Raw genomic sequence first — 17,009 nt, forward strand, 5'->3', positions numbered from 1 at the left:
CATAACAATCACATCCTATATCACTTCTGTTCTTTCCCTGTCTGCCATTTGAAAATGTAAAGCCTTTTGCAAACAAGCTGTTTTTATTATAGGCAACAACTGATCACATCATTTCTGTTTATTGTAATAATTAACATTATAGAAGTCATAGTAGGAACTATTTGGTTTAATGCTGTATATTGTTTGCATTGTTTGTTGTTATTATTTGTCTTCCACTAAATAGTGAAACCTTCAGAGATGCTGTAAGTCCACAGGGTAGAAACCATACTGCCTCAGATCCATACTGTTAGAAAGGTTGACACACAAACAACATGAAAAAGCAAGAGAACAAATCTCCCCAAACAAACTAAGACACTCTAAAAACAATCCATCAACACCATAGTGGAAGAATTTTCTGTCAGAAAAGGAGTTTAGAATGTACATAGTTAAACTGATCTGCAAAGTAAAGGATGATGTAATGAAGCAAATACAGGTATCAAATATCACTTCAATAAAGAGATAGAGATTATGAAAAAAAAAAACAAATCTTTGAAATGAAGGCAACAATAAACCAGATTAAAAATTCAATAGAAAGCATCACCAACAGACTAGACCACTTGGAAGACAGACCCTCAGGTAACAAAGACAAATTATATAACCTTGAAAATAAAGTTGACCACACAGAGAAGATAGTAAAAAACCATGAACAGAACTTCCAAGAATTATGGGATAACATGAAAAGACCAAATTTAAGATTTATCAGGATAGAGTAAGGCACAGAGATACAAACCAAAGGAATGCACAATCTTTTCAATGAAATAATATCAGAAAATTTCCCAAACCTGAAGAATGAAATGGAAAATCACATACAAGAGGCTTACAGTACTCCAAATGCACAATTACAACAAACCCACATCAAGGTACATTATAATGAAAATGCCTAGCATACAGAATAAGAACAGAATTTTAAAGACCATAAGAGAGAAGTATCAGATTACATATAGGGGGAAACCAAGTCAGATCTCAGTTGATTTCTCAACCCAGACCCTCAAAGTTAGGAGGTCCTGGAACAACATACACCAAGTTCTGAAAGAAAATAGATGCCAGACAAGAATTTTATATCCAGCAATATTAAGCTTCAGATTTAAAGATGAAATAAAACCTTCCATGATAAAAAGAAGTTAAAAGAATTCACAGCTAGAAAGCCTGCACTACAGAGCATTCTCAACAAAATATTCCATGAGGAGAAAATGAAGAGAGAGAGAGAAAACCAGAAAAGAGGGAACCTTTCCAAACTCATTCTATGAAGTTAGTATCACTCTGATACTATACCAAACAAAGACTTGTCAACAAAAGAAAACTTCAGATCAGTATCCCTGATGAACATAGATGCGAAAATTCTCAATAAAATTCTGGAAAATTGTATACAAAAACATACTACAAAATAGTGCACCATGGTCAAGTAGGGTTCATTCCAAGGATGCAAGGATGATTCAACATACAGAAATTAATAAGCATAATCCATCACAGCAACAGATTTACAGACAAGAATCATGTGATCATCTCAACAGATGAAGAAAAAACATTTGACAAAACACAGCACCCCCTTTATTTTCAAATCACTAGAAAAACTAGGGATAGTAGGACCCATACTCAACATTGTAAAAGCTATCTATGCTAAGCCCAAGGCCAACATCATTCTAAATAGAGAAAAATTGAAAACATTCCCTGTAAGAACTGGAACAAGACAAGAATGCCCTCTGTCACCACTTCTATTTGACATAGTCCTCTAGTCAGTACAATTAGACAAATGAAAGAAATTAAAGAAATATAAATAGGGAAAGAAGAACTCAAACTATCACTCTTTGTGGAAGACATGATTCTATAAAACTCTTCTAGAACTAATAAATGAATTCAGCCAAAAAGCAGGATATAAAATTAACACCCATAAATCAAATGCATTCCTATACATAAGGGATGAATCCACTTAAAGAGAAATTAGGCAAACTACCCCATTCACAATAGCCTCAAAAAATAAAATAAAATAAAATACTTGGGAAGCAATCTAAGAGAAGAGGTGAAAGATCTCTGCAATGAAAACTACAGAACACAAAAGAAAGAAATTGAAGAAGACTGTAGAAGATAGAAAGATCCCCTATGCTCTTGGATAGGCAGAATTAATACTGTTAATATGGGGGCTGGGTTGTGGCTCAGTGCTAGAGCACTCGCCTACCATGTTTGAGGCACTGGGTTTGATTCTCAGCACCACATATAAATAAATGAATAAAATAAAGGTCTATTAACATCTAAAACATTCTTTTAAAATACTGTCAAAATGGCCATACTACCAAAAGCACTATACAGATATAATGCAATTCCTATTAGAATCCAAATAACATTCTTCATAGAACTAGAAAAAGCAGTCATGAAATTCATTTGGAAAAATAAGAGACCCAGAATAGATAAAGCAATCCTTAGCAAGAAAGCATCACAATACCAAACCTTAAACTATCCTACACAGCAGTAACAAAAATGGCATGGTATTCACACAAAAAAGGACATGTAGACCAATGGTGCAGAATACAAGACCCAGAGACAAACCCACATAAATACAGTTATCTCATACTAGAAAAGGCTCCAAAAACATTCATTGGAGAAAAGATAGCTTCTTCAACAAATGGTGCTAGGAAAACTGGAAATCCATATGCAGCACAATGAAATTAAACCCCCCTCTCACACCCTGCACAAAACTCAACTCAAAGTGGATCAAAGACTTAGGCACTACAACAGAGACCCTGTGCCTAATAGAAGAAAAAGTAGACCCAGATCTCCACCATGTCAGTGTAGGAACTGACTCCCTTAACAAGACCCCTGAAGCACAAAAAGTAAAATCAAGAATCAATAAATGGGATGTATTCAAACTAAAAACCTTCTCAGCAAAGGAAATAATCCATGTTAAGAGAGAACCTATAGAATGGGAGATAATCTTTACTACATGAACTGGCAGAGCACTAATCTCCTGGATATATAAAGAATTCAAAAAACTCAACACCAAAAAATCAAATAACCCAATCAATAATTGGGCTAAGGACCTGAACAAAAAGACACTTCACAGAAAAAGAAATACAATCAATCAACAAATATATGAACAAATGTTCAACATCTCTAGCAATTAGAGTAATGCAAATCAAAACTACACTGAGATTCCATCTCACTCCAGTCAGAACGGCGATCAAAAATAAATGTTGGCAAGAATGCTGGGGGAAAGGTACACTCATACATTGCTGGTGAGACTGCAAATTGGTGCAACCTCTCTGGAAAGCAGTATGGAGATTCCTCAGAAAACTTGGAATGGAACCACCATTTGACCCAGCTATCCCACTCCTCAGTTTATACCCAAAAGACTTAAAATCAGCATGCTACAGTGATGCAGCCACATCAATGTTTATAGCTGCTCAATTCACAATAGCTAAACTAGGGAATCAACCTAGGAGTCCTTCAACAGAAAAATAGATAAAGGAAATGTGGTATATATAAACAATTGAATATTACTGAGCCTTAAAGAAGAATGAAATTATGGCATTTGCAAGTAAATATATGGAACTGGAGAATATTATACTATGTGAAATAAGCCAATCTCAAAGAATCAAAGGCCAAATATTTCCTCTGATATGGGGATGCTAGTTCACAATAAGTGAGCGTTTGGGGGAAGAATAGTGGTATTTTGGACTAAACAGAGTAGAGTGAAGGGAAGGGAGGAGGCATGGGTCTAGGAATGATAGTAGAATGAATCAGACAATATTACCCTATGTGCATATATGATTACATGACCTGTGTAACTCTACATCATGTACAACCAGAGAATGAGAAGTTATACTCCATTTATGTTTGTGTCAAAATTCATTCTATTGTCACATATAGCTAATTAGAAGAAATAAATAAAATATATACCCTTCCCCCAAAAAAAGAGAGGAAAAAGACTTCAACAACCTTCCTTTTTAAGATACAGGAGAAAGAAGAGTAAAGTAAACCTAAAGCAAACAGAAGGAAATAAATAGTAGATTAGAGCATACACTAATGAACTAGAAAACAATCAAAAAAAACCAACATGACCAAACACTGTTTTTTTAAGATATCAACAAAATTGACAAACCTTTAGGAGAATAATAAAGACAAGGGAGATGGAACTCAAATTACAAGAATTAGAAAACAGAGGATCTATCAAAAATATTAAACAAACAAAAATGATTTTAATGGAATACTACAAAACTTATGTGCTAACAGATTAGACAACCTAAATAAAATGGACAAATTCCTAGAAACACACAAACGGTTTCCTCAGACCCAGAGCTGTGGAGTCAATCAACCATGGACCAAAGCTCTGAAACTGTGAGCCCAAATAAACTTTTCCCTCTTTAAGTTGCTCTTTTTGGGTATTTTAGTCACAACAAGCAAAGCTGACTAAAACACTTCAACAGACGGAAGGATGAAGAAAATGTGGTACATATACACAATTGAGTGTTACTCAGCCTTAAAGAAGAATGAAATTATGGCATTTGCCATTAAAGGGATGGAGTTGGAGAATATCATGCTACGTGAAATAAGCCAATCCCAAAAAACCAAAGGACTAATGTTTTCTCTGATATGTGAATGCTAATTCACACAATAAGCATGGTGGTGGGCTAGGGAAAAATAGAGATACTCTGGATTAGGTAGAGAGGAGCGAAGGGAAGAAGGAGGACATAGGGGTAGGGAAGATAGTAGAATGAATTGAACATTATTACCCTATGTACATATTTGATTACATGACTGATGTGATTCTACATCATGTACAACCAGATGAATGAGAAGTTATTCTCCATTTATGTATGATGGATCAAAATGCATTCTAGTGTCATGTATAACTAATTAGAAGAAATTTTCAAAACCTTTTTTAAAAATCACACTGAGATATCACTGCACATCCACTAATATGGCTCCTATTAAAAAGCCAGATAATAAGCCAGGCACTGTGGCACATGGCTTGGAAGGCTGAGACAAGTGGATCACAAGTTCAAAGTCAGCCTTAGCAAAAGTAAGGCACTGAGCAACTTAGACCCTGTCTCTAAATAAAATATAAAATAGAACTGGGAATGTGGCTCAGTGGTTGAGTGCCCCTGAGTTCAATCTCTAGCACACACACACACACACACACACACAAAAAAAAAAGCCAGAAAATAACAAATGATCAAATGACATCATGGATGTGGAGAAACCAAAACACTTGTACATTATTATTGGGAATGCAAAATGGTGACACAGCCGCTACAGAAAAGAGAATGAATTTTCCTCAAAAGATTAAAAATAGAGCTATTGTATGATCCAGTAATCCCACTTCTAGATACATATGCTGAAGAATGGAAAATGGCATCTCAAAGAGGTATTTGCAAACCCATGTTCACTGAAGCATTGTCCACAGGAGCCAAGAGGTGGATCAAGGAGTGAATGGATAAAACAAAATGCAGCATATATATAGAGTGAAATATTATTCAACTTTGAAAAAAGGAAGTAAATCCTGTCACATCTTACAAAATGGAGAAAACTTAAGGACATTATGCTAGGTGAAAAACAGTCACACACACACGACTGGGCATGTGGCATATCCCTATAATCCCAGTGACTCAGGAGGCTGAGGCAGAAGATCCCAAGTTCAAAGCCAATCTCAGCAATGTAGGCCCTGAACAACTGAGTCCCTGTGTCAAAATTTTTTTTCACAAAATTCGAAGTTTCTATATTTCTTTTCCTTTTATAAACAAGATAGAACAAAAATCATCAAAATCATTTCAACAAAAGACATTTCTACCATTGGGGCAAGTTTAAAAAAATACAATGAAATGGGAGAAGATATTTTAAAAGTTGTTGAGTTTGTTTTTTTAATTTTAAATTTAGCAACACCTCAGACCTGGAGCAATCCTGGAAACCTTTCCAGGAGCAATTACTTCCCTTCCATCATAGTGGCTCTAGAAATCTCAAAGCCTAGGTCTGGAAGGCTGCCTTCCATGTCTGAGAACTGGATACATGTCTCAGGGCTGGATACAAACCTGGCTAGGGGACCTGAGTGTCAACTCTTGTTTGGAATTGGACATTTCCCCTCTCGTGAATGTCTGGAAGCACCAAATTGCTTCCCAAACATCCCTAACAACTCAATGGACTGAGTTTGCAGACACAAATTCCTAAAAAGGGGACTGCTTGGCCACATAGCTAAGAAAAAGAAATTCAATTTATAGATGTTTATAAGGTGACATTTTAGTAAAAAATAGAAGCTACTTATATAAAACAAGAGTGAGTTTTGTGCCCTACAAGGCCCTTTTCTCTGAAAGTACCTTCCACTTACCCTTAAGAAACTCACCCAGAGCCAAAAGAAGCTACCCAGTTCTCACTGCTTGCTGGGACCAAAACAGCTTCCCAAGAAAGCATCTGAACATGGTTCAGATGAAGGTGTAATGTCTCTGCCCTCCAGCTCTCCACTAAGGGCAAGGGGTCTTACACCTTGAGCCTAACGTAGCCCTGAGACACCTAGTTACCAAAGTCTCTCTAGAAATAAAGACAACTGATTTCACGCTATAGCACACACATTCTAACTGTCTCATGTACTTTTCTTGCGCTTGGGTGGCTCAGGGACACCAAAACCATCTGCTGTCTTATCTGTCTCGCTGTCCACTTGTTCATCTTGCTACTGTCCACCTTGGGGTCCACCTTGCTTTCACAATTACAACCTTCTTTCCTGCTTTCTCCATTCCCACCATCATTTGCACTCCTGCTCTCCCCATGCCGGCCTATACTTCCTCCATGCCTGTTCTCCCCGTGCCAATGGCCATCAGTATGGCGGCTGCTGCTGCTTTCTGGGTAGCGGCGGTATCCATCTCCATGCCGACCACCATCTCCAGAACGTGGACTATCACCATGCCGATTGCTACTCTCGCCATGACTATGATGGCCACCACCCCGGTTCTTAGTATATCTCTCTCTTTTCCCATTGCCACTCCCGATTCCTTCTCGGCTGATATTTCCTGAAGCTGTGTTGTTGACTCCCTGGGCTCCAACAGAAGGGTAGGTCACTGGAGCACTGCTGATGTTCCCTGTATTGCCAAAACCTGGGGTGCTCTTGGCAGCACTGGGGATGGGGTTATCAGGACTGTTATGGCCCTGCTATGCTGAATTAGTTGGAACAGAATTCAAGCTCCCTGCACCAGTCCATCCACTTGCCCCAGCAGCAGAACTTCCAGTCTTCTGATTACTTAAACGGGCTGCAACAAAGTGACTCTTGTACTGTGACTGGAAAGCTGCTTTCATTGCTGCCAGCCCATCTCCCATGGCTCCTGTGGAGGTGCTTATAGGCCTCATAATTGCTCATTACATTGTTGTTATTTCCTCAGTCCCTGTTCTCAGAGCCTAGACCAGGCTGCTCCCTACAGCCTAGGCCTCCTCCACCAATGTTCAGCTTTTTGCCTTTTCCTCCTTTGAAGCGGGATTTCTGAAACCATGCATTCTGCATTGCCAGATCTAGAATTTCCTTCAAAACATGTTAATCGGCTCCTTCCAAGTTCCAGACAAGGTCACCAGCAAAATTGCTGTCCTTAGGGATCAATGGGGTATAGGCTACACCTTTCTCGCCTGCTCTTCCTGTGCGGCCAACCCTATGAGTATGGATTTCAATGTCTCGTGCCACATCATAGTTAAAGACAGTCTTAATTGAAGGAATGTCCAGACCATGGGCTGTGGCCACCAGGACTGGGATGTCCTTTTTCTTAAAGTCTGAAATAATCTTGTTTCTTTCACTCTGATCCATGTCCCCATGGAGCAACCCAAGATTATGACCCTCCTGCTTAAGGTTATTGGTTAGCTCTTCAGCATTGGCTTTTTTAGTAACAAAAAAGAGGAAACTCCCTGAAGAAGTAAATTCCACCAGACACCGGGTAAGCCAGTTCCATTTACTAGGCCCAGAATGGAGAATCTCCACAATCTGTGTCACATCTTCATTTGCCTCTCCAGTATCTCCCTGCACCACTCGAATGGGGTCAATCAGGATATCTCTGGCCAGTTTTTCAATCTTCTTCTGAAAAGTTGCACTGAATAAGAGAGTCTGTCCATCAGTTCGGACATGACTTACTATGGATCAAACCTGGTACTCAAATCCCATATCGAATATTCCATCTGCTTCATCGAATGCAAGGTAAGAGACTTTGAAGATTAGTAGCTTTCTTTAACGTGATCAGTCAACCTGGGGTACACATAACAATCTCTGCCCCTTCCTGAAGGGCCTTGGCTCGCTCCCACATGCTCCCTCCTCCATACACAGCCACTGATGGAAGATTATTTGCTTTCCCAAACTTCTTACATTCTACATGGATCTGCTGACCAAGCTCCCTAGTAGGACACACAATCACTGGAATTGGTCCATCACCTGGTTCCAATTCCTTCTGGTCTATTATATGAATCAACATGGGCCAGATAAAGGTTGCAGTTTTTCCACTGCCTGTTTTGGCAATACCAATCATGTCTCTACCACTTAATGCCACAGGCACATCTTGGCATTGTATTGGAGTGGGCTGTGTGTACTCAGATTTCCAAATCTGATGCATAAGTTGTTCATCAAATCCAAAATGAGCAAAACTACTTCCTGGTTTCGGATGTGCAGCACCTGAAACCCGGAGATTGAGCTTATGCTGGAGATCTATTAACTGCTGTAGAGTGAGGTTGGTTATCTCCTCATGCTTATTGTAAAAAATTTTCTCAAATGGTGGGTAGTCAATCTCTGAATGATCAATGGGAGGAAGAGGATCGATTATTTTTTTTGGAAGGTGCAATTGGTTTTCCATCACTATCATATTCCAGATTGTCTTCCTCCTCCTCCTGAACCACACCAGCAGTTGGGTTTTCCGCCACGTATGGAAAAATAAGCTTCTTGGTCATCTTCCTCTTCAATGTCATCTCAAATACTCTTTACATTTTTTTTCTTTCCTTGCCCTTTTCTTCAAGCCTCTTCATGTCTCTAGCTGCCTGATCCTTCGCTTCAGCCATAAATGCTTCAAAGGGATCATCATCACTGTCAGAATCTGCTGGCTTGGAATGAAACTGCTGGCGGGTAGGTGAGTTTTCAACAGGAATGTAAGGTAAATCACCATTGCTGGAGTCATCTTCTTCATCTTCAAAATAGGCATTTTCTTCATCAAAGTTGGCTCGCTTACATCCAGTTTTGTAGAAGGAAGGAAGCTGTGGTGGAGCTGACTTTCCGAATCCAGAAGACGAACTAGTTGCCCCAAAGGCACTGTGGGACTGTTGTGGGAGTTTAGGTTCCCCCTTCTTCCCAGTACTGATGGCAAAACCTCCAAAACCAAATCCCCTCTTAGTGCCTGGGCCACCTTTATTCCAGTTCATGGTGCCAATGATCTGCTGCTATGGTGGCAGCAGAAGCTGCTACTACCACCTGCACGGAGAGAATCCACCACCCAAAGTACATGGGGTTCGGCCCGTCCAGTCCCTGTGTCAATTTTTATTTTAAAAAATCAATAAATTTTTTTGAAAAATTAAAAAAACTAAAAAAGAATTTATGAAAAAAAGCAAAGAAAAATACTATATGATTTTACTTATAGGAGGTATCTTAACTAGTCAGATTCATAGAAACAGAAAATAGAATGGTAGTTGCCAAGGATTTGGGAGAAGGAAATAGGGACTTATTGCTTAATGGATATGGAGTTTGAGTTGTGCAAGATGAAGAAGTTCTGGAGAGAAATCTGAAGCACAGCAATATGAATATAATTAAAGCCACTAAAACTGTACATCCAAAATGTTAAGGTGAAAAATTTGAAGGCTCAGTAGTAGAGTGCTTGCCTAGACATACAAGACCCTGAATTTTATCCCCAGCACTATAAAAAAACCAGAATGATAAATTTTATATTATGTGATTTTTGCCGCAACTTAAAAAACAATTACATTTTCAAAATTACAAAATACTGTTGAAAGGATTTAAAGAAGATGTAAATAAAGGGGAAAACATCCCATGTTTATGAATCGGAAGACTTAATATTGATAAGATGACAATACTCCACTAATCAATTTACAGATTCAATACAGAATTACATAGCAAAATTTATAGAACTACAAATTGAGATTTTTATTTTTCATTCTTAGTAACTGATTCATCAAACAAGGTTAGATATAGATGTGAACAATTATCAAAGTTGATTAAGCATATCCTATATGTAATTATTAGAAATATAGTTTGGCTCTAAAACTGTGCCCCCAAGAGCTCATGTGTTAGGCAATACAGGAATGTTCAGAGGTGAAATAATCAGATTAGGAGAGCTATAACCTCATAGGTGGATTAATCCATTTGTTGGATTAATCATTTGCATGAATTACTAGGTGGTAAATGCAGGCAGGTGGGGCATGGCTGAAGGAAGTTAGTCACTGGGGGCATGACCTGGACCATATCTGTCCATCCAAAGCCCCACCTCGCCTCTCTTCTCCTCTCCCCTCCCTCCCTTCTCCTCCTCCTCCTCCTCCTCTTCCTCCTCCTCTTCTTTCTCTTCTCTCTCTCTCTCTCTCTCTCTCTCTCTCTCTCTCTCTCTCTCTCTCTCTCTCTCTCTCTCTCTCTCTCTCTCTAGCTGTCATGAACTAAGCAGCTTTCCTCCCCAACACCCTTTTCACCATCATGTTCTGCCTTATCTGAGTCCCGGAATAATGGAGTTGGCCCACCATGTACTGAACCTCTGAATACATGACCCAAAATAAACTTTTCCTCTTAGAAGTTGTTCTTATCAGGTATTTTGGTTGCAGAACAAAAGCTACTAACAACAAAATATGCTTTTTTTTCCCCCCAAAAAAATATGATACACTTACAAGAATGGATGATGCTTTGGGATACATATCATACCTCAACAAATTTTAAAGAGCCTTTATCCTCTAACCATAGTACAAAAGTAGAGTTCAAAAATAAAAAATCATAAGTAAATCTTATCATTTGGATATTCATAGAATCCTTCAGGATGGGTGAGATATAGGCTGAAGGCTAAGCTGCTAAGAAAATGCACTGAAGTATGTTTTGGAATTGATCTGAAGATAAAACTGCTCCTGTCTGCAGAGTTGATGTTCTCACAAACTCTTGTTTCCTGTAGCTGGAAAGTCAGCTCCCACCTAGTAGCTTCTGATTGGTACAGCCTGTGTTGCGTGCCTGTGCCCTATCTGCAAAAGAGGAAGGGAAAGTAAGTATCCGGCACTTTCAGCTGCTGTAGTGAATTGTACATGCCAACCTTACACATAAAATTTAGGAATTCCCCAAACATAAAGAGTGTTATACCACAAAGCAGCCAAAACTCAGAACAAATGTCCTGATTATAACTGTACATCATTCACTTCCGAGTTTACTGTACAATCAATGAAGTCAATCCTGGGAGGGACTTACTTAAGATCATGAATTTTACTTGTATTCATATTGACAGTCTAAACTAACGTTTTCAATTCAATAATGTATTTATAACCCTAAAATATCTTAGATATTTTCAGTAGGGGCTCTTAATACATGCATATATGTCGTTTTCCTATACCAATTTAACTTGATTCAGGAATAGAACTCAGAATGCCTGGAGAAGTGGGTAGAATTGAAACTTGTTGTATTACCTCTAAAGGCTCTTAACAAAACTGAATTTACTAGCTTTAAAAAAATGAGTGATTAGGGATAATATAGAAATACCAATACATTATATATTTATTTGCTTTAAGATGAAATTAGTCATTATATGAATAAAAACTGAATTCCCCACAAACACATAAATTTCAAAAGTGACACAGGTGCACATTTTTGTTTTTGTTTTTTGTCGTGGTGCTGGGGATTGAACCCAGGACCTTGTGCTTGCAAGGCAAACACTCTACCAACTGAGCTATCCCCAGCCCCAGGTGTGTGTTTTAAGTCAGGTTTTTTGCTGCCGTGACCAAAAACCTGACAAGAACGATTTCAGAAGAGGAAAAGTTTATTTGGTGCCCGTGGTTTCAGAGGTCTCAGTCCACAGACAGCCAACTCCATTGCTCTATGTGGAGCTGAGGCAGAACACCTTGGCAGAAAGGTGTAAAGGAAAAAAGCAACTCAGGTCATGGTAATCAGGAAGCAGAGAGAGCCCTCGCTCACCAGAGACAACACGTACCTCAAAGGCACACACCCAATGACATACCTCCTCCAGCCACACCCTACCCGCCTACAGTTACTATCTAGTTAATCCCTATCAGGAGATCAATGCACTGATTAGGTTAAGGACCTCACAACTCAGCCATTTCACCTCTCAATTTTTTTGCATTGTCTCTCACATGAACTTTTGGGGGACGTCTAAGATATAAACCATAACATGGCATATGGAAAAGAATTGAAACAGTACATTATAAAAAGCTGTTGAGATGATTGATTCAACTAGATGCACAACTATCTCAAAATGGGGCTCTGCTGCATTTTAAACATAAGACAAAAATTAAGGCCAACACGAATTGAAAGTGATTGCAAGTGAGGAAGGAGGACCGGAGGACTGTCTGCTTTGTCTTACTGAGTAGAACCTGCTTTGTTACATGATGTCAACTGTAGACTCTTTCCGAAGATGGATAAGTGGACAGTGTATTTAGGGGACAGCGGCCAGTGATCCTGGGTGAGGCGTGCCTACACTTGCTAAAGAAGGATGATCTCTGTTTTTTATAGACAAGTTAGCCTGAAATGTGACTCGACATCAAAAACGTTCTCCAGGTCCAACCCTGAACCAGTATCTAAAATATCTTTGATGGTAACATAATGTGTGGATGCTTCTGGATAGAGAAGAGATGAGAAACACTGAGCAGAATCACTGGGAGGAGAAAGTCCTTTCAGCTGTTTGCACTGCTGGAGCCTGTCCCAGGGAACTCTGGCCTCCCCTCCACACCTTCAGCAAGACCCCTGTCTGCAGCTTTTGCTCCAGAAGCCAAGACATTGTGTCTGAGTCACTTTCTACCATCAGTGCAGACAGATATCAGTCCTTGTTGAATTCATGAGCAAATATCATGATTCACTAAAAAGAAAACAATGTACATTAGCCAGAATGAGGCAGAGTTATCTACTTTGTGAAGATTGTTTTAGTCATTGTTGCTGATAAATGAGGGATTTTTAAATACTACATTTTCAGCATATAATTGTTTTTCCCCAGTTTGAGCAGCACTGAGATCAACGTTTGTTCAGACATTGTCATCTTACAGCGAGTGTCATGACCAGTCCATTATTCCTTAATGAGATGGCCGTATTTTATTTTTTAATTTTTTTTAATTTTACAGACTGCATTTTGATTCATTGTACACAAATGGGGTACAACTTTTCGTTTCTATGGTTATGCACGATGTAGACTCATACCATTCATGTAATCATACATGTACATAGGGTCATGATGTCTGTCTCATTCCACCATTTTTCATACCCCCGCCCCCTCCTCCCTCTCATTTCCCTCTATGTAATCTAAAGTTCTTCCATTCTTCTCTCACCCCCTACCCTCCCCACCCCCATTATGTATCATTATGCACTTATCTGGGAAAACTTTTGCCCTTCATTTGTGGGGATTGGGCTTATTTCACTTAGCATGATATTCTCCAATTCCATCCATTTATCTGCAAATGCCATAATATTATTCTTCTTTATGGCTGAATAATATTCCATTGTGTATATTTATAACAGTTTCTTTATCCATTCCTCTGTTGAAGGGCATCTAGGTTGGTTCCACAATCTAGCTATTGTGAATTGAGCTGCTTTAAACATTGATGTGGCTGTATCTCTGTAGTATGCCGATTTTAAGTTTTTGGGTATAAACCAAGGAGTGTGATAACTGGGTCAAAAGGAGGGTCCATTCCAAGTTTTCTGAGGAATCTCCATACTGCTTTCCAGAGTGGCTATACTAATTTGTAACTACACCAACAATGTAAAAGTGTGCCTTTTTCCCCACATCCATGCCAACATCTATTATTGTTTGTATTCTTGATAATAGTCATTCTAATTGGAGTACGAAGGAATCTTAGAGTTGTTTTAATTTGCATTTCTCTAATTACTAGAGATGTTGAACATTTTTCCATATACTTATTAATCACCTGTATATCTTCTTCTGTAAAGTGTCCAGTTCCTTGGCCCATTTATTGATTGGGTTCTTTGTGTTTTGGGTGTAAAGTTTAAGTTCTTTAGAAATTTTGGAGATTAGTGCTGTATCTGAAGTGTGTGTGGAAAAGATTTTCTCCCACTCTGTAGGCTCTCTCTTCACATTATTGATTGTATCCTTTGCTGAGTTTGAATCCATCCCATTTATTGATTCTTGCTTTGATTTCTTGTGGTTTGGGAGTCTTGTTATAAGGAAGTCTGGTCCTAAGCCAACATGATGAAGACTCAGGCCTACTTTTTCTTCTATTTGGTGCAGGGTCTCTGTTGTAGTGCCTAAGTCTTTGATCCACTTTGAGTTGAGTTTTGTGCAGGGTGAGAAAGGGGGGTTTAATTTCATTTTGCTGCATATGGATTTCCAGTTTTCCCAGCACCATTTGTTGAACAAGCTATCTTTTCTCCATTGTATGTTTTTGGCTCCTTTGTCTAGGATGAAGTAACTGTATTTTTGTGGGTTTGTCTCTGTGTCTTCTATTCTGTACCATTGATCTGCCTGTCTATTTTGGTGCCAATACCATGCCATTTTTGTTACTATTACTTTGTAGTATAGTTTAAGGTCTGGTATTGTGACACCTCCTGCTTCACTCTTTCTGCTCAGGATTGCTTTGGCTATTCAAGGTCTCTTATTCTTCCAGATGAAGTTCATGATCGCTTTCTCTATTTCTGTGAGGAACGTCATTGGGATTTCAATTGGAATTGCATTGAATCTGTATAGAGTCTTTGGTAGAATGACCATTTGACAACATTAGAGATGGCTGTATTTTAAATATAAGACAAAAATTAAAGCCAATACACCTTGAAAAAAAGTTAAAGTTGGTGATGTTCTCTCCCCAATTGAAAAAGAATCCCCTAAAATCACTGCCTTTTTCAAGAATATGAAAGACTAGAAAATATGAAAATCTTTCACTACAAAAAGTGAAATATTCTGGATAAAGTATAGCAAGCATTCTATGAAGTGCATAGATGAGATTTACATAAAATAATTACTAAGGGCCCTAAAACATGAGGGATCTCAATCATGGTGTGAGCACCTCTACCTCCATGCCAAGAAGTTAACTTAAAAACCAGCTATAAACTGGTAATATTTGTGTAAGACCTGATAGAAACAAACAGAAGTGAAATGCTGTGGATGGATTTACCTAAAACCCAGCCTACACAGGATTTTTATGCATAAACCTCAGCTTAAAATGAAGCTTCCAAAATATAAAACCCAAAGGGGAACAATCTTTTGTGAACAACTGTCAGCAGATAAGATAGAGATAGCAGATCAAAGTGTCAAATAAGTTTAAGATGCAAAAAAAGGTGAAGAAACATGATAAAAAGATAAAATAGAAAAGGTTTGTTATGTATTTTTGCAAACAAAGTAGAATTATGGAAATGAAAAACATAGTCATTAAAAAGTAGATGTGTGTGTGTGTGTGTGTGTGTGTGTGTGTGTGTGTGTGTGTGTAGTAAGAGAATTACTTAACTGGATAACTGACCTGAAGAAATCATCCATAATGTAAGAAACAGGTGAGGAGGGTGAGGAAGAGAGGAGAGGGGAGGGAGGAGAAAATTTGCAGGACTTGTTAACAGACTACAAGGAATGACATACAATCTAGTAGGAGTGCTAGATAGAAAGAGCAAAAGAAATGGAGGATCAACAGGCAATATTAGAGGGAAATATAATGACTGAAATGTTTAGCAGATGATAGAAGAACTTAAATACTTAGATTCAAAAAGGAAAATAAATTCCAAACTGGAAGAAATAAACTTTAATGATAGTGAAACAGCAGAATTTAACACAGAGCAAAAGTCTTAAAAGCAACCTAGATAAAAGGATAAAAGACCACTTTTGAAAGAATACTCTTTAAGATAATCACAGTTGTGTCATTAGCAGTACTAAAGTCATAAATTAGTGGAAAGAATGACCAGACTATGCAGTGAACTATGTCCTCAGGTTTTAAAAATGAACCCTTTTCGAGAGAAAGAAAAAAATAAAAAGCTTTGTTGAATCATCTCTCTTCCTGCCAAGAAAGCTTGGCAGTCTTTCAATAAAGGAACAGAAAAACCTGGCAACCGGCAGCTGAACCCAGCCGTTCAAGTGAATGTTAAAGCAGAGGTACTTTTCCACTAACTAGGGGTATGTGATCCTATGAAGGAATATGGTTGGGTTAAGTAAGGGTGGGGTGGGGAGTTGAAGAACGTTACTGAAGAAACAGCATGTGATGGCTGGCGCTACGCCTGATAGTGAGACCAACCAATCTAGGTTTTTTTTTTTTTTTTTTTTTTTATTTCAATCTAGAGTTTGACTATTTTGACAACAGTGGACAGTAGTATCTAATTTATGTTAGGTTCAAATGCACCAATCTGTAAAGACTGTCACATAATGTTCTTAATGCTTAATAATTTGTATATGTAAAGTATGTAATAAAATAAAACTATCAATATATTTCACCTAGTGTGCTTAGATTTCAGGGCACTTATTTCTTGTGAATTATATTTTCATATATGTTTTACTATAAAAGTAATTTCTAATTGCTGTAGAAAATTTGAAAGCTATATATGTCACAAGAAAAAAATTTTTTAATATTTTTTTCACTTGTAGGTGGACATAATACCTTCATTTCATTTATTTAATTTTATGTGGTGCTGAGGATTAAACCCAGTGCCTCCCACATGCTATGAAAGATTCTACCACTGAGCCGCAACTCCAGCACCAGAAAAATTTTAAATCTCCTTTAATCTCACCATCTCAAGAAAATACTGGATTTTGAAAAATTTATGATATTTCAAGTTTTTTCTCAATGTTTAAAGTTTTTGTGCTGTGTATGTGTGTGGGGGGGGGTGTATTAGAAATTGAGCCCAG

At 38.2% G+C, this 17,009-nt stretch overlaps 1 pseudogene across 1 annotated transcript in view; it reads right to left on the reverse strand.

Annotated features, from left to right (window-relative positions):
- Positions 1 to 5,174: 5,174 nt before the first annotated feature.
- Positions 5,175 to 17,009, reverse strand: part of LOC306645104 (ATP-dependent RNA helicase DDX42-like) — a 52,178-nt pseudogene continuing 40,343 nt past the window's right edge. Inside the window, exon 2 of the transcript XR_013766896.1 lies at positions 5,175 to 9,499. The product of XR_013766896.1 is annotated as an ATP-dependent RNA helicase DDX42-like (transcript). The remainder of the gene's footprint in view (positions 9,500 to 17,009) is intronic.

Source organism: Sciurus vulgaris (genome assembly GCF_902686455.1).
Source record: "Sciurus vulgaris genome assembly, chromosome: 15".
NCBI classification, from domain to species: domain Eukaryota; kingdom Metazoa; phylum Chordata; class Mammalia; order Rodentia; family Sciuridae; genus Sciurus; species Sciurus vulgaris.